This window comes from Notamacropus eugenii, chromosome 7 (genome assembly GCF_028372415.1).
Source record: "Notamacropus eugenii isolate mMacEug1 chromosome 7, mMacEug1.pri_v2, whole genome shotgun sequence".
Classification (NCBI taxonomy): Eukaryota; Metazoa; Chordata; class Mammalia; order Diprotodontia; family Macropodidae; genus Notamacropus; species Notamacropus eugenii.
The window spans coordinates 49,188,195-49,211,908 of record NC_092878.1 but is presented as its reverse complement, the minus strand read 5'-3'; the positions used below and the strand labels follow the sequence as shown (position 1 = coordinate 49,211,908).

Here is a 23,714-nt window from a genome sequence, read left to right as displayed (position 1 = left end):
TGGAGAGTTGAGAACCTTGAAATGTGCCCCATGTGAAGGGGGATTGTTGTAAAATGTGACAGAAGCCTTAGAACCCTGAATTGTGGGGAAAGAAACTGGATCTATAAGTGAAGTCAGAAAAAGGAAAGATCCCAAGATGAGTTGAAAATGGTGTGAGTAGATAGTCAGTGTTTTAGAAAGATATTTCAAGTAAGGACACAAAAAAAAAATGGAAATTAGTAGGTACCTCAAATGAATGTTTGAGGCTGAGGAGAATATATCTGCCCTCCCACCTCTATCACCCAAAATGAAGGGCTAGTCATGGAATGTATGTAGGCAGAATTCAAGGGATACCTACTTAACTGGGATTTAGCTGATTACAAGGAGAGACATTTTCACCTGAAACCATAAATATACACCAAGGGCTTGGTCACAAAAAACATATTGTTCTTACAGGAAAAGAGAAAGTAGAAGAGCTCAATTTAGAGCTGAGTATGGAGTACTCTGAATTGTCCTGAAAGTCTGGAAGAGCCTTAGAAGGGAGCCTGCTGATTGGAAGAAGGAGGGAGAAAAAAAAGAAGGAACAGGGGGAAGGGGAAAGGGAGAGATACAGTGACACAAAGACAGAAGGGGAGAAAGAGGGTGAGGGAGGAGGAGAGAGATAAAAAGAGAGAGTAAGATAGAGAGATAGAAAGACAGAGGGAGACAGAAAGAGAGACAGAGAGAGAAAGAGAGACAGAGACTGAAAGAGAGAGACAGAGAGAGATTAAAAGAGATTCAATAAACATGTATTTAGAGCCTAATAGGACAGAGATTACTATGGATAAAAATCTATAAGATATGGTCCCAGCCCTCAGTGACTTTACAACACCCACAAGAAAAGATAATACAAAATAAAGTAAGATAAATATATCAAAGGGAGAAAGCACAGGAGAGGAGGTAAATGGAGAGCTGAACTTGGAGTCAGAAAGATCTGGGTGCAAGCTCTACCTTTGACACATGCTAGCTGGTGACCAGGGGGCAAATCACTTAACTTCTCATTTTCGCTTAATGTTCTCATTTTTATAGCATCTCTCCAAGATGCTAAGTTGCCCATTGGCTTTGGTAGAGGGAGTTTCCATACTGGGAGATGACAGCAATGACATCATAGCTCCAGACAAGAAGGAGAAGGAGGAGAACAAGGAAAAGAAGAGGAAAAAGAAGTAGAAGAAAACAAAAGAAGAAGGTGAAGGAAGGAGAAGGAAGAAGAAGAAACAAGTGAAATGAGGTCCAAGAAACCAAAGATAATTCCTAGGGAAATCAGGAAAGCCTTCCATATCTCAAAGGACAAGCAAAAATGTAATAGTCATAAAATGGGTACAGTGTTCAAAGGATAGGAAAAAGCACAATGAAATTCATACAGTGGGAAAGCACCAGAATATCTGGGTCAGCTGGAAAGTAAAGTGTGCGAAATGAGAAATGGTGGGTGATAAATTGGCAAAGCCAAGGAGGGCCTTGAATACCAGGTCATGGAATGTAAATGTTTTCCTTTAGACTTGAGAGAATGACTGAAGGGTTTTTTGAGGACATAATATTCATAGACATGGGCCAGCATACCGTAGAAAACATAATTTCCATTGGTCTTTCTCCTTCCCCTCCCCCTTAGAAAGGCCAGCCCAGGGTACACTAGGACCCCTAACCTATGCTTTCTGCATGCCTGTCATAAGAATAACTGACGCTGATATGTTTATAAATTTCATCTATATTATATATTTGTAAATTGTATGAACACACACACATATATGGATATGGTTCTTTAAAGTCTGCAAAATCCTTTATATTGAGTATCTCATTTAAGCCTCACAGCCCATGCTATAAGGTCAGTATGACAGATATTTTTATGATTCCTGTTTTACAGATAAGATCCAGAGAAGTTACATGACTTACCCATGTTCACATAACTTCTAAGTATCAAAGACAGGATTTGAACCCAGGTCTCCCTGGCTTCAAATCCGGTACTTTATTTACGCTTTCTCAAGAACAGCTCAGTGTACTAAGATTACTCTGGTAAGAAGCCATACAATGACTTTATAGGTGGAGATAATGGAGGATGTAGAGGAGAAACTGAAAAAAAGGATATTAAAAAAACATTTGAGACTTGTATTAAGAAGGTGGGTGGATTGGAATGACTAGGTTTGAGAACAGACTGGTTGTGAGTGAAGAGAAAGGAGGAAGAGTCCAAGATTACTCAGAGGGTTAAGTTGCTCAGTAAGTTGACACAGAGTGCCATACTTGGAGTCAGAAAGAATGGAGACCTAACTGGAATTTCCCACCTCATATATATTTACTAGCTGTGTGACTATGGGCAAGTCACTTAACTTCTCCCAGCCTCAGTCTTCTCATCTGTAAAATGGGGATAATAAGAGCATATGAGAGCCTCTATCTTCTGTAATTGTTACGAGAATCAAATGAGATAACAAATGTGAAGTGCCTTGTAAACTTGAAAGAGTTCTATAAATACTAGATATCCCATTGATAGCTATAGGCAAGGAGGATTGTGTGTTCGTGCTTTTTTGCTGAAGAAGACCACGCCATCAGAGAAATGATGACATGACTTGCACTTGACTTTGTTTTGAGTGAGGGAGGGCTGTACAGGTCACCAGCCTCACTTCTCCTCCAGAGACATCTGGATCCAGTGACTAGATATTCATCAGGATGACTGGAGATGACCCAGGATGAAGCAATTGGGGTTAAGTGACTTGCCCAAGGTCACACAGATAGTGAGTGTCAAGTATCTGAGGTGAGATTTAAACTCAGGTCCTCCTGACTCCTCCACTGGTGCTCTATCCACTGCACCACCTAGCTGCCCCAGCCAAGAAGGATTAGGTTTTGTGGGAAAGACAATATGCTCCATTTTGGTCATGTTGAGTTTGAAGGGCTAGAACCTCTAGCACTAACACCCACTTGGAAGTGTTCAGTAAGTCATTAGGAATATAAGGTGGAAATCTGGATCCAAGCAGAGAAATCCGGGCTGGAGGTTTAAGTTAGGGGGGGATGATGATTGCAGCTGTGGACGTGAATGAAAATCCCAATGGAGAATGAAGAGAGAGAAAGGTCAGAAATAGAAAGGCCTGAGGTTGGAAAGAGGAAGTAAAACCAGTGAAAACAGAAAAGACAGAGCTGAAGAAATTGAACAGTATATTGAGGAGGATACTGACAAGGAAGCTACAAGATTTCTCTTTGAGTTCCAGCTCTGTTATATCTTAGCTATGTGGCTCTGGGCTCTAACCTTGGCTTTCTCATTTGCAAAATGAAGGAAATAATGATTACATTATCACATGAGGTTGTTAGAAAGGAAAGCACATTGTAAGCTTTGAAATACTATATAGATGTGGTTTATTTATTATTAGAGGGCAGCAAGGTGGCACAATGTAGATAGAGGCTTGGAAGGAAGCTTATCTTTCTGAGTCCAAATCTGCCCTCATACACTTACTAGCTAAGTGACCCTGCGCAAGTCACATCACTTGACTTGTATGCTTCAGTTTCCTCATTTGTAAAATGAGCAGGAGAAGGAAATGGCAAACTACTCCAGGTTACCAAGAAAACCCCAAATGCGGTCACAGAGACTCACATAACTGAAAAACAACTGAAAAAGAAAGAAAAATATTTATTATTAAAGATAGGAGGAGGCAAGTGTGACTCTGGGCAAGTCCCTGAACCTCTCAGTGCCTCAGGCAATTTTCTAAGGCAGTAAATTTCAAATTTGATAGAAGGAATTTCTTCACTAAGATAGGAAATACCAGGGTCACAAAATCCAAAAAAGAAAAAAAATATTCAGAACAAGCAGGTTTTCAACTGTGTCAAATGTTGCAAGAAGCAAAGGAGAACGGTAATTGGATTAACGCTTTAAGCCAGTATTAAACCAACAAGATTTAGGTGACCTTATGTATGTGTACGTTAAGTAAATATAACACAGGTTTTTGGCCCACGCCTGGAGCATTTTGTGTAAGACTACTTCTCTAATTGGTGAAGACAAAGCTGATGTGAAACTCTATGCTTTCCAGAGGGTCTGAGTAGATGCAAGACCTTTGAAGAGGAGAGACATTCTTCTTTCCTTCTTTTGGAGATACATACATGTTTCGAGGCTTTCTTTAGGATTGACTCCAGAGAGGAGAAACACTCTCTTGAAGACAGGGTGGAAAAGTCAGTTTCCTCCATGTATCCTTGCCTGATTTCCAGCTTGCCTAGAAGACTTTCAGGTATTTCTCCTTGGGTGAGATTGAATCCTCTCTTTTGGTTGAGCTAAGATATTTCACTCCCAGAGAAAGAACTTGTTCACTTCATTTATTTTCTGGTATATTCTAACCTGTATAACTTCTCTGATTTCTGTTTGCTGTTTGCTTAGCTATATGGGTTGACTCATGGTTCACCATTGTGATGGTCTTTTGTGTAACTTGCATTTGGTGGGAGGGACTGAGCTGGTCACTGCAAGCTAAGGGATACCTTTCTAACCACCCTTAAGACATAGTGACCAGAATGGTTTATTCTGAGCCAATTGTGTTCCTAAAGACCAGCATTATTTAGGAGATAGATGTAATTCTAGTCCTATACCTCCTCTCAGAGAAAACAGAGTAGGTAGTTTTGTGATCCCTTCTATTTCCTTCAAGGCAAGGATCAAACTCTTCCTTGAGATCAAGTGGGCAACATTCAAGCTGTATTTATTAAGGTCTCCTCCAAGCCACATTTACGTAACCCTTGCAGACATAAATATGTTACACGTACAGTATACAGCTTACATGAAGCAGCATGGCATAGTAAATAGAGAACTGGCCTTGGAATCAGGAAGACTTAGGGTTCACTCTCACTTCTCACATACGCCAGCTATGTGACTCTGGGCAAGTCAGAACCTCTCAGCACCCTGAGGCAATTATCTAAGACTGTCAATTGCAAAATGGTTACTGATCTACTTTAATAGAAGGAATTTCCTCACCAATATCCAGTTCCCTGTATCAATGAAATCAGAAATATAGATCCTATATATATTTACCTAATTTTTATGTACTTTATACCTTCAGCATGGAGCCTTGAACATCATGGGCACACAATACATATTTTTTTTTGGATTACTGAGTTTTGAAGGGTTGATTAAAATATGTAGATGAATGTCCATACAATACAGGAGAGGATAGGGGAAAGTTCAAAAGTTCAGGTTATCACCTACCTTCTCTCTCACCGTTAGGGCTTCTATTCCCACAGTTTCTCATATTGATCCCCTCCTTTCTATATTGGATCCCTGATCGCTTATTTTCTGGGCTATAGCCTCCTACATGATCTTTCTTCCACCAGTTTCTGTCTGCCTTTAATACTCAAGACAAAATTTAAAAGAAAATTTGGGAGGGGGAAAGGTCTCTTTCATTTGGGAGACCTTAGGGGAAATTCCATTAAGATTAGAAGCCTTAGAAGTAAGATTTTAATAAGCAGAGGTCAGAAGGGAGTGCATTCCAGGTATGAGTAGGTGAGGGTCTAGGGGAGAGTGCCCCTAAAATCACTTTCCTAAGGCATTTCTGACCACATAGAAAATATAAACTTTTTATCTAATTAATTTTTAGCTAATATAAGGCCTTCCATCATCTGGCCCTTGCCTGCCTCCTCCAGTCTTAATTTCACATTACTTTCTTTTATTTATTCTTTATTTCATCATGTAACAGGGTTTGGAGTACATTCCTTGAAGCATCCACTGTGCTCCCCTAGATGCTTCTGGCTACCCATGTGTGACTCCATAGAATGTACCCCAAGCTAACCCCCAACACAAACACATGGAGATCTTGATTTCATGATCCACTCTTCCATATCCATCCATTTGGGCAGGCCATTTTCTGTAGGGAATGCACTCCCTCTTCTCTTGATTCTCTTGATTGAAGGTGGCTCTCCTCCATGTACCCATTTTCTTTCCTTACAGCTGAAAGTGGTAGGAAATCTTCCTAGACCACTTTGTCTATTTCTCTTTTGCCCTTGAAATATCCTGTCTTGCATCATACTTATTTACATGCACATAATATCCATTCTATTATGTTATCAGCTCCATCTTTGGGTCCCCTGTGCCTAGTATAGTGGCTTTGATATAACTGGTATTAGCAAATATTTACTGAATCTCTACAGTACAAGAAGGAGAGAAGAATGTGTGTTTAGGAACAAAGCCTTTGGAGGGTGGGGTGAGAGAAGGAGGAGGAGGAAGAGAAGGAGAAGGAGAAGAAGAAGATGGAGAAGAAGAAAAAGGAGGAGGAGGAGAAGAAGGAAAAGAAGAAGAAAGGAGGGAAGGAAGGAAGGAAGAGGAGAAAGAGAGAGAGAGAGAGGACAGCAACTGGTGATTTAACTGATAGATAGATCTCCCAGATAGAAAATTCCCTCCACCAATCCATGTAGAAACCATTTCTGCCACCCACAATCCTACAGAGTTGCCTACAGTACTGAAAGTTGTTATTTGTGCGGGTCACCATATAAATGAGTGTCAAAGGTGAGATTACAATCCAGGACTTCCTGGCTCTAAGACCAGCTCTCTATGCAAATATCAACAGTGAAAAACCACAGAGAGACCATTGAGAGCAGTTTTTTATTTAAGGGATGCTGTTTACACAAGCCAAAGAATAAAAATTTGCTTTCTGATTGGAGGTGAGTCCCATGCATCTCCTATAGTAAAAAGTTTGCTCCTGGTTTTCTCACTTCAGAAAGGAAAAGAATTCCATCCAATGATGCCAAGGGTCATGCTCCTGGCTCACAGCAAGGAGAAGACAGATAAAATCAGAGAAAAGAGTCAGAATTAGGAATCATCAGAGGCAGGAGACTTTTGATGCTGTTTTTCTTTTGTTTTTTCTCTATGCCAGAAAATGATCACTGTACTTTTCTGCCACTCCCTCAAATACTTCATACATCTGACCTGTACTCCTAAAGTTAGGAGCGCCGCTTTGGGTCAGATCATTGCTAGTGCTAAACGATGCCTCATCTAATGAAGAGGTCAGGAGTCAACAATGCTACATTAGGGTAGTCGACCAGGGAGAACCCGGCCATATGAACTAAAATTGGATGACTTCAAGGGAGAGTCTCACGGAGCTCAACTTGGCATGGGTTTAAATTTTAACACATAGGCTGGAATTACACATTTCACTGAAAGAGACATGAACTGTTACATTTATAATTTCAAGCTACTGGTGTGTTGCTACCTTGAAGATGAAGAGTCAGTAAACTCACAGTCAAAGAAGAAAAGATCTCATCTCTTCCCCAACAAGAAATGTTGGCAACAAATTTTCAGAGTTTACTGACTGGGTTAAAAAGTAATCTGCCATTCGTGGTATACAAAAAATGAATCCATTGATCTGTCATTAGTGGTTCAAGTCCTATAAGCTGATTTTCTATGATGATCTATAAGTTCCAGACTATCCAAAAAAATTATTCTCTATAGTCCTACTGGCAATTGAGGTCTTATTTCGACATACCTTCTCTCTCTTTTCCAGTCCTCCTTAGCACCAAAGGCACATGTATTTTAAGCCAGTCACCAGGGTTCAAGAATTATAATAGCTATCATCCTTATAAAAGCACTTTATAAATATTATCTCATTTAATCCTCACAAGAGCCCTATGAGGTAGGTGTTATTATTATTTCCCACTTTAAACCTGAGGAAATGGAGGCTGAGAAATGTAGCTTGTGAGGGCACATTTGAATTCAGATCATCATGAACAAGACCAAGTCTCTATCCATTGTACCATCCAACCACCCAAACAGGCAGAACAGTGCAAAGCTTATGAGTATGCATGAAAACTGAACTCATTTTCCTTGTTCCCATTAGCAGTACACTGTAACCAATAAGATATGCAGCCCCAGGTATCTTTTTGTTTTAAAGGAGAACCATCTACCTATTGGAATTCCTCTGTTGCTTAGAATCTCTAGCTTCCTTCAAAGCTCAGCTCAAGTAACACCTCCTATAAAGAAGCCTTTCTCTCCAGTTGCTAGTGACTCCCCAAATTATTTGGGTATTTATTTTACATATTACTTATTCATATATTTTGTATATATGTGTATATACATATACACACATATATATTTTAGTATAAACATTTCTATGTACATATATGTGTATAAATATATGTATTTATACATGTATACATAAATGTTGGTATCAGAGTATATTTATAGATACACATGTATACATGAGTGTAAGCATATATACATGTATAAGTATGCATAGATATAAACACATACACATATATTCATACACTTACATGTGTATGTGTTTTCTCCCAGTGGAATATATGATCCTCGACAACAAGAACTGTTTTATTCTTATCTTTGTACCCTCAGGGAAGAGTGTAGTGCTTGGCACATAGTAGATGATTAGTAAAGGCTTACTAATTATCTGAAATTCTGATAGTTGTGCTTTCAGATCATGAACAAAATGGTGTACTAGAAAGGACGAGGTGTTTACTATCAGAAGATCTGTGTGTGAATCTCTGTTCTGTTACTTGATGTCTGTGTGATCCCTAAGCAAGTAGGCAACACTCAATTTCTTCATATGCAAATCAAGAGATGAATTAGATGATAACCTATGGCCCCTTTCAACACTAAGTATAAATATGAAATATTCTTAATGTCATAAAGGACAAAGAGCTATATCACCATAGACTCTTAAGCCTGGAAGGAGCCTGAGAGATTCTGTCATCCAGTTTCCTCTCATTTTACGCATGACGAAATTGATGATCCAAGAGGTAACTTCTTAACAGTATCCAATGGCAAATCCCTTTTAAAGTGGAGAATCATCTTTTACAAATAACCACAATTTGACTTATATTATATAAATCCAGATGGTCTTATACATCATTTAAACTGAAGTATCATTGGTGCTTTTTATTATAATTGTACATGCAAGTAATATGCTAACTCTATTGAATTTAAAATTTAAAATTAACCTTCACTCATTCCAATCTCGAGACAGATAGACAAGCATAGAGAAAAAATAGATATTATACAAGACAGTTTGTTGATATATGTGCTATAAACATGCAGATATACAAAGCATTTATTAAACACTTACTAGGCACTAGGTTAAGGGTCGGGGACACATATACAAGCAAGAAAGACAACCTCTGCCCTTCAGGAGTATATATCCTAATGAGTGAAGATTATACACAAGGGAATGAGGAGATACATGAGTCGTGGCTTCATTTAGAGATGTTAATTCTTCCGGGAGGCCTGGTTTCAGGCAAGCAAAGGCCAAAACACACCTATTAGAGTCAGACATCCCAGGAGCAGAGTCTAAGGCTCTGGAAGGATAAGGAGATGAGCATGATATCACAAATACAGGCAATTGGATAGGAAGATGGTATTAAATTCGTCTACTGATGCATATACAATACAAAACCATTACAGAATGAGTGAAATCAACTTACTAAGGACCCTAGCCCATTCCCCTGCTCTAGAATTGAAACAAAAGCAAAGTGACTTTCCCTCCAATAACACAGTCCAAAATACTTTTCAGTAGAACTACCAATTTCAACCTGCTGTTGCTAACTTATGCTTTCCAGCTTCCTTCGTTGCTGACTCCAGTTAAACTGCCTTCTGAGAATCTCATCACTTTCCCCATCAGACCTCTCCTCCTCCAGTAAGGTAAAAAGCTTGAGGCTTTCCTTAGGGCAAAGCTGACCTGCCACCCCAATGAACCATCTCCTCTCTCCCCAAGGAGTTTTGGAACTAGATTTTAAAATGCAAGTAATGCCAGAGGCAATATCAGATTATCTGTGTCCATTACTCTTATAAAAGGAAGATGCCAAGATTCCCATATAGCAGGTTCAGAATGACACCAGAGGCAGACTACAGGAGGAAAATAAGGATGATTCATATCATCAATTCATATTAGACACATGGCTTCCCAGAGGGGGCATGAGATAATCATTCTGATAACCCTATCTGGGTTAAGCAAAATTTGAATTCTCTACCAAACAAGGGCAACAGTCAATTCTTTAATGAACAGAGAGACTGCTCCTCTTTCAAGCCAAGTCTCTGAAATGGACTCTCACAGCTGAGCAGTCAGCCTCTTGGGGATAGAAGAAAGCAGTCCCCACTTCTTTTACTTGCAAGTGACTTGTGGATGAATGGAAACAGCATGAGAAATTCAAGGTTTAGAGAAAAGGGTAATTCTGGACTTGGGCACCTTAAAATCTGAGATCAAATCACAGATCTTCTTTAGTGATTTTTGGGCAAGTCGTTTCACCACCGTGCTTATCTGAACCTCTGCTTCTTCAGCTGTAAAATGAAGGTGATGGATCAAAAGAACTCCTTCCAGCTGTAGTATAGCAAGAATCTAACTATAAGTATCCTATCTGAGGAACTAGAGCTGGGTTCAACAAGTTGGAATGTTCTAGTATGATCCCACCATCCATGCCAATTTCATTTTATTTTTCCAAGTATCCCACATCCTAATAAAAGATGTCAGGCATGGTGATTTAAGACTGAGTTTTGGGAAACTAAACCTTCTGGAGCAATGCATATATTCAGATCTCCCTAGGATTCACAAACTGTTCAAGGTCTTTGGCTCAATCTTGGTGCAAGAGATGAAATTCCCACTTGTGGGTCATTTTTTTCTTTTTTATTACACTGTGTGGATCAATGTGGAATGGGGTGGAACAGGTATGATTTTGAAGGCCTAACACTTCTCTGTACTGGGTGGACAATTAAGATTTTACACACACACACACACACACACACACACACACACACACACACATTCCATATGCAGTTAACAAGGCAGCACATCCCTCACCTCCTCCCAAGAAGGGATCTGGGTCTTCTGTGACCCAGGAATGAACCAAGTCACATATATTCTACAGAAGAATTTCTTAACCATTCTTCATGATGGACCCTTTGGCAGCCTGGTACATCCTATGAACCCTTTCTCAAAATAATGTTTATTATATTCATAATTGAAGAAATGACAAATTTCAATTACAGGTTAGTGAATATAAAGGTGTAATTTTTTTCCCATCTAATTTCATCTCATTCCCTCTCTCCCACCTTACAAAACCTAAGGCTCTATAGACCCCAGATGAAGAACTCCTGCCCATCAGGCTCTTTGGTAGTTTTAAAATCATCAACAGAATTACATGAGTCCTAGAAAAGTTTCCAGGATGCAACAGTACTGTAAAGGAGACAAATGCTTGTGTGCCCTTCCTTTGGGTTCTCCCCTCCTTTTCCTTCTCTTTCTCCTCTTTTTCCTCCCCCTCCTTCCTCTCCCAGATACACCCTCTCCACCCCTTGGGAATATATTAAAGCTTAAGCAACTGAAATAGCCCCAGCCCCAGTAATTAAAACAAGCAGTGGCAGAGTTGCTTGGGCTCCCATCCTCTGAAAAGAAAACTGGGATCCCGATAGCCACTCCCATTAGGAGAGTTTTGTTCTCTGGGGGCAAAAGGAAGGCACACAATCCTAAGTGTTTGGGGAAATGTAAGCTCCATTTCAAACGTTTGGGGGAAGGAGTGAGCCTGATGCTCAACCAGCCCGGAAGTACCTTTTCTTTCTTTTTTTTTTTTTTTTTTTTGCTAAGTAACTGCATCAGTCCACACCCATCAGTGCCCTTCCCCCACACTTAGCATTAGCCCTCACTTTCTCTATTACAGTCCTAGAAGAATCTGTTTTCTGCAACTTCCAGTAACTGTACAAATCATCATGGAGAGGGAGTAGCTGAAAACGATTCACTGATACACTTACTGCATTTGGTTACCCTGTATTCCTTCCTAACACTAAAAAATTATAAAGCAGAATCTATCTTGGCTCCCAATTCCCTGTGTAGCAAGTTGTTTTTTTTATTTCTTTTTTTAAGGAGTCAATGGATTATTTTCCCCAGATTCATAATTCAGCCACTTTGATAGACACTTGCCCTTCCCCCATACCTACCTACCACTTCCCTCACAACCCCCCTTCCCTCTGTCCCCAGTCACCTCATCACTTCAGATCCTGCCCTGCTCACACCCAGTAATCCCAGAAGAGCTTTCTGCTCCCATCATACAATATGAGAAAGCAAGAGATGAACAACTCACCCTCCTAAGTGCTTGAAAAGAAGCAAAGCTGCATTGACCTCTGTCATGTCTTATAGCTTTCAAGTCACCAACATAAGCTTGGCTATAATGGAGGTAGCTAGATGATGTAGCTCAGATAAACTAACTGTTGGCTAAGGACTTTCTTAGTGCCAGATGAGGCCATCACACCTCATCTTAGGGTGTGGGGGGGGCGGGGGGGAATCGTTTAGAGCTAGTTAGTCATTTTTTCCTCATAAGACTTACTAATTCTTTTAAAATCTATTTTCAAAAATATATATCTCTGATAGAAGAGGAGCTTGGGGGGATGCCATCCTGTGCTTCTATAAGACTTTCTTCCAGTACAAACTAACAACTCTGCATCCCTGAGCCAAAAGACCGACCACTCCCTAATTCCAAGTGTACATATTGATCACTTGAAGTGACATATGCCTCCTCCTTTCTCCCCTTTCAGCAGCTCCACTGGGGAAATCCATTTCTATGTCCATTTCCTAAAACAAAGAACCACACACTTCTGGCTTTCTCTGTTCCCCTCAGATAAGCATTAACAACAACCAAAACACTAGAATCAAGACTTCTGGAACCTAAACGCTGAGAAATAGAAACCAAGAACTGTTTATCTAGAGTTGCAGAATTTGGGTGAGGTTCTATCTGGGTCAGTGATATCCCAGAGAGATAGACATTTGCCACAAAAATTGAGGAAACTGGTACAATTCAGTATCATGGACTTTGGTTAAGGTGAAGCAAGGGACGCCAGCAACACCATCACTTAAGACATGCTATCCCAGGGGTTACACCTTTCCTTGAAATTGCCGCAGAGAAGAGACTTGTTCCTTTCTCAGCTAAAAGTCAGTCTGCAAATAATTTCTGTAACATTTTTCGGAGTAACTTGAGCAGAAATGGACAGGAATGAACACTATTGTGAGAGTCTTTCAACTACTCTGAATGTCTATGAAGACGAAGCTACTTCATGAATCATGAGGCTTTTATCATTTAATTCAAATTTGGTCTTCCTTATAAAAATAAAAAAGCTGTCTAGAACACTGTACAAGATCATATTTCACATCAGTGCTGTGTGAAATGCTTATTCAGCACTGCTTCATTACAATGTGAGTGAAATAAGGGAAGTGAAACCCAACGGAGGTAAATAATCAATTTCATGCTGCAAACCTTAGAATGTTTCTTAAGCATAAGATCAAGGAACTCACTCATGAGTCAACATTTTAAAAAGAGATACGTATCTCTTATTCTCGTCAAATATAGGGAAACACTTATTTCTAAGGATGTTTGGCTGCCATAGTAAATTATCGGATACGTCTGAGCCAGTCTAAGGAGGATATCAAAAATAACAGACAAAGATGAAACCAGAACAATTATAAATATTTTGGTTCATATGTGGCTCTTGTAGGCCTTTGTCTCAGCCTAGCTGCCTGAAAAACAGATTTAGGTAAAGCAGTTGCTTCCTTCCCAGTCCATTTTAAGCAGGCAGCCTTCCCATATCTCTGCCTTGGGAAAGACAGAAACTAACCAACAAAACAGCCGTGCAATTAAGACACAGACATTTAACACTTACCATCTCCTGCTCTAACCATCCTCTTTTGATGCTTACGGCACATCTGTAGGATGCAATACTAGGAGATGCCTTGTTTGACCTGCTGCATGATGCTGTGACATCAGTTCAGATGATGCAGCTCATTATGGGAAAGACTGCTGTTGCCATGGCAACTGGGATGTGCTAGGAATCCTTACTGCATTTCCAGTGGAGCCCGAGACAATACGGAAGCTCTGTAAGAAACAGACGATGTGCAAGATTTAAACCAAAGGAAAAGAATTCCTCCTTGGACAAGAATCTATGGGTTTAAAGAGATTACCATAAGAGCACTCTGACCTTTGTGGCTTAGAAAAATGAAAGACTAAAATTCTGTCACACTTTGCTGTCACATTCATTAAAAGAAAAAATAGATCTGGGACATGAAATTAGTGTTAAGAAAAGAAGAAAAGCTCAGATAAAAATATTTTCTTGTTAAGAATTTTCACTGTGTCCTCTGACCCCCTCTCCTTCACCAAATTATAATAATACAGTTCTTTTAGCTCTTCAGAAGAGTTGTTTCCTGGACTACCTAAGAGCCTTCAAAATAGGAATTGGTGAAGCGAGAAGGTGAGAAAGCAGAGAAATCTTTTAAAGTGGAATTTAAGCTGCTGAACAAATTATTCCAATTCTAAAGCAAATAGGTTCTTATTCTTAAAACGTGGGCAAGTCACCAGCCAATGAAAATCTTCCCTTATCATTTCCTGCTGTAGACCAACCTACAGTACCTTCTGCATGCAGAGTAGCCCTGGCTTTCATCTGACTGACGGGCACATAAATGAAGGGTTAGAAATCTCTAGGGACCATCCACTAGCTTGTTGGGGGGAGAGCAGGGAACCTTATGTTGGCTTTGTGATGAACCCTATCTTGTGTAACCAAAATGATGAGACAGGAAGTGAGAGACCCTCTTCTGGGCCCAAACCTGATGTCTAGGACAAGTGGACCAAGGCTATTAGAAATAATCCACTTTATGGCATCTGTTCTCTCATTTCTCATCTCTCTTTCTCTCTCTCTCTCTCTCTCTCTCTCTCTCTCTCTCTCTCTCTCTCTCTCTCTCTCTCTCTCTCTCTCTCTCTCCACCCCTTCTTTCCTCTCTCTTGCCCACCTCCCTATAATAAAAATGTTAACTATACCACATGAAATTATTTCCAAAAAAACTACAGTTGTGTGAAAAAAATTACATCTAAACCAAGATCTTTTACCTTTTATTATCATGACCAGCTGGTAGAAAAAAAAATGCAGTCTAAACCAACTGCTTTCTCCCACCACACCTCTCAAGCACAAACAACCCCCCTTTGCTGTGTGGGAAAAGAGTGGTGAGTAGTGCAGAGCAACCCATCTCCTGAATATTTAATACTCTCAGTCCATAAGTAGAGATGGAAGACATCACGCTGACCTAAATCAGTTATATCTCTACAGCTGAGCGTATTTTGAGCTCTTAAAAGAAAAGCTATGCATATATCCAATATATCATTATGATTATGTTATTTGCTTCTAGGCAAGATTGTAAATAGCTGTGTTAACCAATAGCCCAAGGGGTAAGGTCAAAGGAGCTCATGCAGCATTTCTATAACTGATAAAAAAAAAAAAAGTCTATGTAGTACCTAAAGTGCTAGAAGGTTATAAGAAGCAGCTGCACTCAGAGCCGTATCCCAGAGGGCATGGAGCAGGAATCATTTTCATTTTATCTAATGAGGGCTTGGGAGGGAAGAGTGAAGGAAGGAGAAGGGGTGACAACTTATAAATGGGAGAAAGAGAAAAAGAGAGAGCATTTGACATGCCTAGGATCAGACAATTTATTACTGGAAGTCTAAACTCTGTTATCCTGACTTCTCACTGTGTATTGTAGATCAAAGACTTCAAAAGCCAAGAGAGAAAGCAGAGTTCACAGGAAAGAATCACAGAATCTCATAAAAGGGAGGGACCTCAGAGCCTACCAACCTGTATTGCTACAAGAGCCCTGTAATGTTTGGCCATCTAGCTGATGCCTGAATACTTCAAGTGAGAAAGGAACCATTATTTCCTGAGATGGTTCATTTCACCACTGGATGGCTCTGATTGTTAAAAAGATTTATATTATATTGAATCTGTTTGCCTCTCTGCAACTTCTACCTATTGTTCCTAAAAACTAGACTGGGTGGTTCAAAGGCTCCAAAATTCTATCACTGACTTACTGCTTGGCCTTGAGCAAATCCAAGGGGCTCCATAGGCCTGTTTCCTCATTTGAAAAGTGATAGGAGTACATTTAATGATCTCAGGGTGGAGGGTGGGCTACAATCCAGATCTAAAAATCTGTGATTCTATGAAAAAGTGAAGGGCTAAAATTAGAAGTCAAAAAACTGGCTTAAAAGTTCCTTAGCTAAGGGAGAACAAATGAACTCTTTTCCTTTGCCAGCTGCAAGTTATTTCTTTGATGGTAAGGAATTGGTAAAATCTCCTAATCGCGAGACAATCTTAATTTTTCAAGTCCTATATTGATTGGGTAGACAGATACTCTCAGGCACAAATTTCTCCCCACTTCAGTCCATCTATTAACAAAACTATCAAAATGATCTTTCTGTAAGTGCAACCCTAAACATGTTGCTAGCCTTCCCCATTCAGTAAATTCCAATGGTTCCTAACACCTCCAGGATCAAATGCAAAATCCTCTGTTTGATATTCAAAGCCTTTCATACACTGCCTCCCCCTCTGGGATCCAGTGATATAGGCTTCCTGGCTCCTCCTTAAACAAATCATTTCAACCCACATCAGGAGACATTTTCACTGGTTTCCCTCCATGCTTGCAGTGTTCTCCTTCCTCATCTCTGACTCCTGGCTTCCTTTAAGACTCAGTTTATGTCCCACCTTCTGCTAGAAGCCTTTTCTGATCCCCTTTAATGCCAGTGCCACACCTCCACTGGTGATTTCCAATTTATCCTATACACAGTTTATTCGTACATATTTGCTTGTGTGTTGCTTCTCCTATTAAAATGTGAGCTCCTTAAGGTTAGGGACTGTTTTTTTACCTTTCTTTGTATCCTCAGAACTTAGCACAAGGCCTGGAACATAGTAAGTCTTTAATAAATGTTTATTGATTGACTGACTCCAAATTATGAAAAATATCCACAAATAACTGGAGATAAACTGTGAAGTGTACTTATGTTACAAATGTTCATAAGGGACTTGCAAAGTAGTTCAAGGGTATGGTAGCCTGCTTACTTCAGTCTTAACCTGGCTCTAGGAAACAGATATTAGCACATAAACTCAACATCTATTGTTTGCTACTTTTTTCTTGTTCATTCATGTCAATGGGCTCAGTCATGAGTCCATTATGGAGTTTTCCTTGGCAAAGATACTGGAGTGGTTTGCCATTTCCTTCTCCAGCTCATTTTACAGATGAGGAAACTGAGATAAAGAGTGTTACCCAGGTTCACAACGGATCAGATTTGAACTCTTGAAAATGAGTCTTCCAGATTCCAAGCACAGTGCTCTGTCTGCTGGGCCACCTAGCTGCCCCACTGTTCACTAGCTCAATAGCCTAAATCACTCTAGCTCCCACCGTGCTTTTACCCTATATCTCAGTTACTCAAACTGGATTTCTGTTTCAGTCTCTAGTTCCCATTGCCTGAGACTGCTTATTCCTCAGTTTCCCAGGGGCTGGAGTTCTCCTATTTGTGCAGTCCCTAGTTCCCTGCTTAGGACCCTGATTCTTCCATGGCTAAATATTAGTTTTGTTCTCCATCCCAAATGACTTAATTTCCTGTCTCTCACACTAGTCTTACCCCTTGGACTTCCCCACATCATAAGATTGGGAGGGTGAAGGGTAGGGATATGCAAGAGAGCACCAGTTCAAAAGTCTGAAGGGAAAACTCAACACAGAGATCTCACCACGGTGGAATCAGCTGAAGAAGAGAGCAATGGCTTAAAACTACATGGAAATATTGGCAAGCTATTGCTAATGGTGAAACTGGCCATGGCGCAGAAAGTGATGATCAAGAGATAAAGAGAGCATTTTAGTAGAGTCCTGTGATGTGTGGTCAGAGCAGTCTATTTCCTTTTTGTCCTGTCTCCAGCCAAAAGCAACAGTGGGCATTTAAATTCTCAATGGATTGTTTGATTTTATCACGTCCAATGCAAATTTCCAGGGCCTTTAAAAAATAATGTTCTATTCATACCTTTTGTCTTTTATATCAGTTATTTCCCTCTACCATGTAATCTTCCTTCATAACCAAGTATTTAAACAAAACCAACCAATGGAGCGACCACATCAGCATGTGCACCATTCCACTCCTCTGGCTGTTTTAACCCTCTTCTAGAGAGGAAAGAGGTGTTTCATCATCTCTTCTTATAGAATTATTTTTATATACATTATGGTTTTTGCTGTTGTTGAGTTGTATCTGGTTCTTTGTGACCCCATTTGGTATTTTCTTGGCAAAGATACTGGAGTAGTTTGCCATTTCCTTCTCCAGCTCATTTTATATATGAGGAAACTGAGACCTATAGGGTTAGATGACTTGCCTGGCGTCACACAGCTAGTAAGTGTCTGAGGCTGGATTTGAATTCAGGAAGATGAGTCTTCCTGACTTCAGACCTGGCACTTTCTCCACTGTGCCACTTAGCTGCCACTTAGCATCCATCCATGTATTTATCTATCTATCTCTATCTATCCATCCATCCATCCATCCATCCATCCTTCTATCTATCCACCCTTCCATCCATCCATCCATCCATCCTTCTATCTATCCACCCTTCCATCCATCCATCCATCCATCCATCCATCCATCTATCCATCTATCCATCTATCTATCCATCCATCCATCCATCTAGTTCTCCTGATTCTACATACTTCACTGAACATCATTTCATCCATAGGGAGATAATATGGTAGAGTAGAAAGAGTCAAGAGGACATAGGTTCAAATCCCACTTCTGATAATTACCACCTGGAGGGCCTTGGGGCAGGTCACTTAATTTCCCATGAACCTCTATTTCTCCATTTGTAAAATGAGGCAGTCACACTAAACAGCTTCTGAGATCCCTTTTACCTCTAGAGCTATAATCCATCCTCCCAGCTTTCTATAAATGTTTTACATTCATTATGTTCCATGGAAGCACAACAGCTCTACTTTCATAAACCCCGATTTCACCAACGGGTATGAACTTTGTACTTTGAGGAGAGAGAAACAGAGAGAGAGACAGATAGACACAGAGAGACAAAGAGACAGACAGACAGAGACAGAGAGAGTGTTTGTGAGTATTTGGGGGGTTGGTTTGGGTATTTCGTTTTATTTGCTTGTTTGTCTTTGCTATCACAAAGAAGTATAACTGAATATTTTGACATATATGGAGCTTTCCCCCTCTCTGGTTCACCTCCTTGGGCCATATGCCCAGTAGTGGGATTACTGTGGTTTAGTGATGTTTTCTTGTATGACTCTACATCATAATCCAGATCCAGTCCATCTGCTTTTCCTGACTCTATTTCCCTTTCATGCCATTACTGTTTTTTTTTTTTCAGAGAGCTTCTCTGATATCAAAGTATTAGGGTCCAAATGTCAGGGTTCCTCTGTCATTGATCATGAAAATAGATCTTTGCAGAAATGCTGACACATATGTTTCATTTTCTATTTGTTGTTCTCTTGCCCGTTTTGTCTATGAATGCCCTTGGGGTGGTGCGGCTCACTTGGGTCTCATGCCAAGCTTTACTTTAGACTCGTCTCTCATTCCATTACTTTTCATTATTTTATAAGGCAACATTCTAGTAATCTTTAACTATCCTCCACAGTGTTTAATAAATGAGATTATACCCTAAACTACTCTTGCCCATTAGCTAGCATCTTCCTTCAAGGACAAGGGAATCAAGCCTGCGACATTAGGTAGATCACTAAAAAAAAAATCTAAATTCTCTCAGCACGCCTCCTTTCCCAAGTCATCTTTGTTGTGATTACCTGAGATCAATAATCATGAAAACTAGACCAAAATTGCACAAGAAGGCGTCCAGAAACCGGCAGAGGGAGCGAGAGGGGCCTTGGCAGGAGAGCCAGAACCAATACAGTCACACTCCTGCTACACAGTTTGTTTTTATGAAATATAAATGTAGATAAAAGTTTATCAAAAGTCTTACTGCAGTTTTATACCTTAATAGCTGACTTTCACATACCCTATATATAATATACGTTATATATACATGTATACTTACATTTACACACATAGATGCCCATATATATATATATATATATATATATATATATATATATATATATATATATATATATATATAATAAGGTACTAACAAAACTGTACTTTTTTGTGTCTTCTACAATTTTTTGTTGGCTTTTGTGCCTTTCTGGGGGGAGGCCATTAGGGCTAAGTGACTTGCTGATGGTCAGAAAGCTAGTACGTATCTGAGGCCAGATTTTACCTCGGATCCTCCTGATTCCAGGGCCAGCGCCCTATCCACTGCACCATTTAGTTGCCATAACTTTTGTACCCTTTTAGAAAAAAAATATTGAACGGTTATCCCTTCTACATCGTGACGTTCCCCATTGCAGTTTCAATATCTCATAGGTCTCCATAAGAATTTAAATGGGAATTTTGGGGGAGTTTTGCAGAAGCTGTAGACAACATAATGTCAGCAGACAACACAGAATCTATGCTAAATGCTGAACCCAAATTTTACAATAAGGTATTGTAAACACCTCAAAAAAAAATAAAAAATTCAGACTTCTCTGGTGCAACGGGAGGACTGAAATTTTTTTTGCAATTTATGGGGGCCATGGTGATCCTAAACCCTACCATGTGGAAGGGATAACTGCGTTCCTTTTTTCCACATTATTTCTCAGTGCCCACTAACTTACCATATACAAACCCTCTCTTGTATTTATATACGTACATATACAATAATATGTATATATGTATATAATATATATATGTATGTATGTATGTATGTATGTATGTATGTATGTATGTATGTATGTATGTATAGCACTATAAAACAAACTAACAGTCTGGCCCCATCTGACAGCACATATCTCATTCATCATCTCTTGTCCATCACCTTTCTGCAAAGAGGTAGAAAGCACGTTCTACCGTCAATTTTCTAAAGTCATTATTGTTCATAGTTTCATCAAAGTTCAAAGGTCTTTCAAAGTTATTTTCCTTTACATGATTGTTATTATCACTAAGCACAAAGTTCTTCTGGTTCTGTTCATTTCATCGCACCTCAGTTTGTCTTAATCATCCTAAATTTCAGAGTCAATAAGCATTTAGAGGTGCAGTCTGCTATGGGATAGACCAGGGGTGAGGGACCTGTGGCCTCCAGGTCACATGTGGCCTTCTAGGTCCTCAAGTGTGGCCTTTTGACTGAGTCCACAGTTTACAGAACAAATCATTTTATTAATGGGATTGTTCTGTGAAGTCTGGATTCAGTCAAAGGGCCTCACTTGAGGGTCTAGAGGGCCACATGGGCTTTGAGGCCTCAGGTCCCCTACCCTGGGATAGACACTGCGCTGAATATTGAGGGTACAAAGAAAGGCATAAGGCAGTCCCTGCCCTGGAAGAGTTCACAATCTACTGGGAGAAGACAACACATTTTAAAAAATTGAAAGGGGAAAGGGAAAGAGGTTACTCCACTTAGGGACGTGATTAAGTCATGCAGCTGGGATAGGAAATGATCTGAGGACGTGAGAATTTCAGAATTAATTTCATCTTTGCAGAATGATAAGTTTCTAAAGATCATGAAGTCCATGAAAGCAGCCAGGTGTGGAATGTTTCTCTTAATCTGCCATATTACCACTGTTATATATATATATAAATCTCATCTCAGACACTGGACACTCACTAGCTGTGTGACCTTGGGCAAGTCACTTAACCCCAATTGCCTCATCCTGGGTCATCTCCAGTCATCCTGATGACTATCTGGTCACTGGATTCAGATGGCTCTGGAGGAGAAGTGAGGCTGGTGACCTGCACAGCCCTCCGTCACTCAAAACAAAGTCAAGTGCAAGTCATGTCATCATTTCTCTGATGGCATGGTCTTCTTTGGCAATGAAGGACTAATACACTATATATGTGTATATATATATATATATATATATATATATATATATATATATATATATATATATATATATATATATATATGTATATATATATATATATACATATATATATATATATATATCAACTTAAAATCTCTCCTCTGAAAAGTGTCATAATGCAGATAATCACTCAAAGAATACATAACTTAAAACTGCCACAATCCTTGTGGGTCTCACTATTTTCTGTGGTTTTGCTAATATAGGTTTCCTCTCCAGGATAGAAATCACAGCCCTTCATGCCTTAGTAGTTTCTGCCAGGGAAAAGAAATCGTCCACCTTGTTGGTAAACCCTCTGGTGATGAATTTCTCTATACTTAAGCAGGGCTGGTCCTCAGACCACAGACACACAACCCGCCATTACAATATTCAAAGCTAGTCCTGCTGTGTGAAACCTCCCAGAACTCACAGTCAGCTGGCATTGCTTTCAAAAATCCAAGGTCACAAAAGATGAAAACATGATAAGAAGATTTCAACTGGGATGGTTCTATCTTTGTTTGCTGATATTTTTAGCAAAATCGATTCTATTTTTATTGGTGCCCTACTTCTGAGAACGCTAAAGAGAAGCATATATTTTCATGGCTTTTTAAAAAATATATTAAAAGATGTAGCAGTCTAGATCCCAAATAATCTAAGAACTCTCAGGGGTTAGAGGCATATGTAATCAGTATTTCCTAGCTTTCTGGGTAGGAGTGAGAAGAGGAGGCATAATTCACACGATGATTCCATTTCCTCAGCAACAAAATCTCCGTCGAAGTGGATGTTGTCAGGGGCAGAGCTGGGAAAAATTGTTTCACAAGACAAATGCAAGACATCAACTGTCCTTTCTTTAGAGGTCCCGTAATTTATAAGGAAGTCACTTCACACAGCAAAGCCAGCATGAGCCTGATATCACTATCCTTTTCCAGGCAAATGTTCATCTACTAAAACAGCAGTAAGCTCAGGCAGTAATGGATGAGGGCCGGAATGAATGCCTGGATTTGTGCCTCTCTAAGGGGCAGCTAGGTGACTCAGTGGATAGAACTCCCAGCTTGGAATCAGGAAGACCTGAGTTCAAATTTGACCTCAGACACTAACTAGCTGTGTGACTCTCGACAAGTCACTCAACCCTGTTTGCCTCAGTTTCTTCATCTATAAAATGATCTGGAGAAGGAAATGGCAAACCACTCTAGTATCTGTGCCAAGGACACAAAGAGATGGACAAAACTGAAGTGACTGAAAAACAACAAAGGCATCTTTGATGGGTTTTGTCCACACATCCCAATCAGTTAGGACATTCATACTCTTGTCTGGTAATAGAAAAGCATTTCAAAATAGCCAACACACGGATTTCCATTGATATTCAAACTACTTTCAAAAGTGTTCATTCTTTAGCCTTTAACAGTTTGCTAATTATCCTAAATTCAATTCAATCCCACAAACATTTATTAAGCACCTACTATATGCTGGACTCTGTGTTAGGTGCTAGGGGTACAAAGACAGAAACAAACAAAAAACAACCCCTACCCTCAAGGAGCTGATCAAATTATGTTAGTGAAATGGGATGCTATTGTACCTTAGAAATTATGAAAGGAATGATTTTGGAGAAACCTGGGAAGATTTGTATGAGCTGGTGCAAAGTGAAGTGAGCAGGACCAAGCCAGCAAAGTAGCAACAATATTATAAAGAAAAACAACTTTGAAAAGACTGAAGAACTCTGATCAATGAAATGACCAATCAGAGTCTAGTGGGCTGAGGAGGGAAGCACACTACCCATTCCCTGAAAGAGGTTCCATGTATTCAGGATGCAGGATGAGACATTTTTGGACTTGACAAGTACGTGGATTTGTTTATCTTGACTACGATTATTTGTTAGGGAGAATGTTTTCCTTTTTTTATTTGAGAGGCAGATGGGAGCTACTTATAGGGATGCAAAAAAGAAAAAAGATATAAGGACATTCAGAGGACACACAAACAGGTGGGGCTACTTTGAAAATAATTTTTCTGTACCTAATAGAAATACATATTTTCACATATATT

The 23,714-nt window shown here is 39.7% G+C and overlaps 1 protein-coding gene across 1 annotated transcript in view; it reads right to left on the bottom strand.

The window, feature by feature from the left end:
- The window catches only part of AKAP6 (A-kinase anchoring protein 6), a 673,781-nt gene that overhangs the window by 588,031 nt on the left and 62,036 nt on the right, over positions 1–23,714 (bottom strand). The window contains exon 5 of the mRNA XM_072623292.1: positions 13,610–13,821. The gene's annotated coding sequence lies outside the window, so the exon portion shown is untranslated. The remainder of the gene's footprint in view (positions 1–13,609; positions 13,822–23,714) is intronic.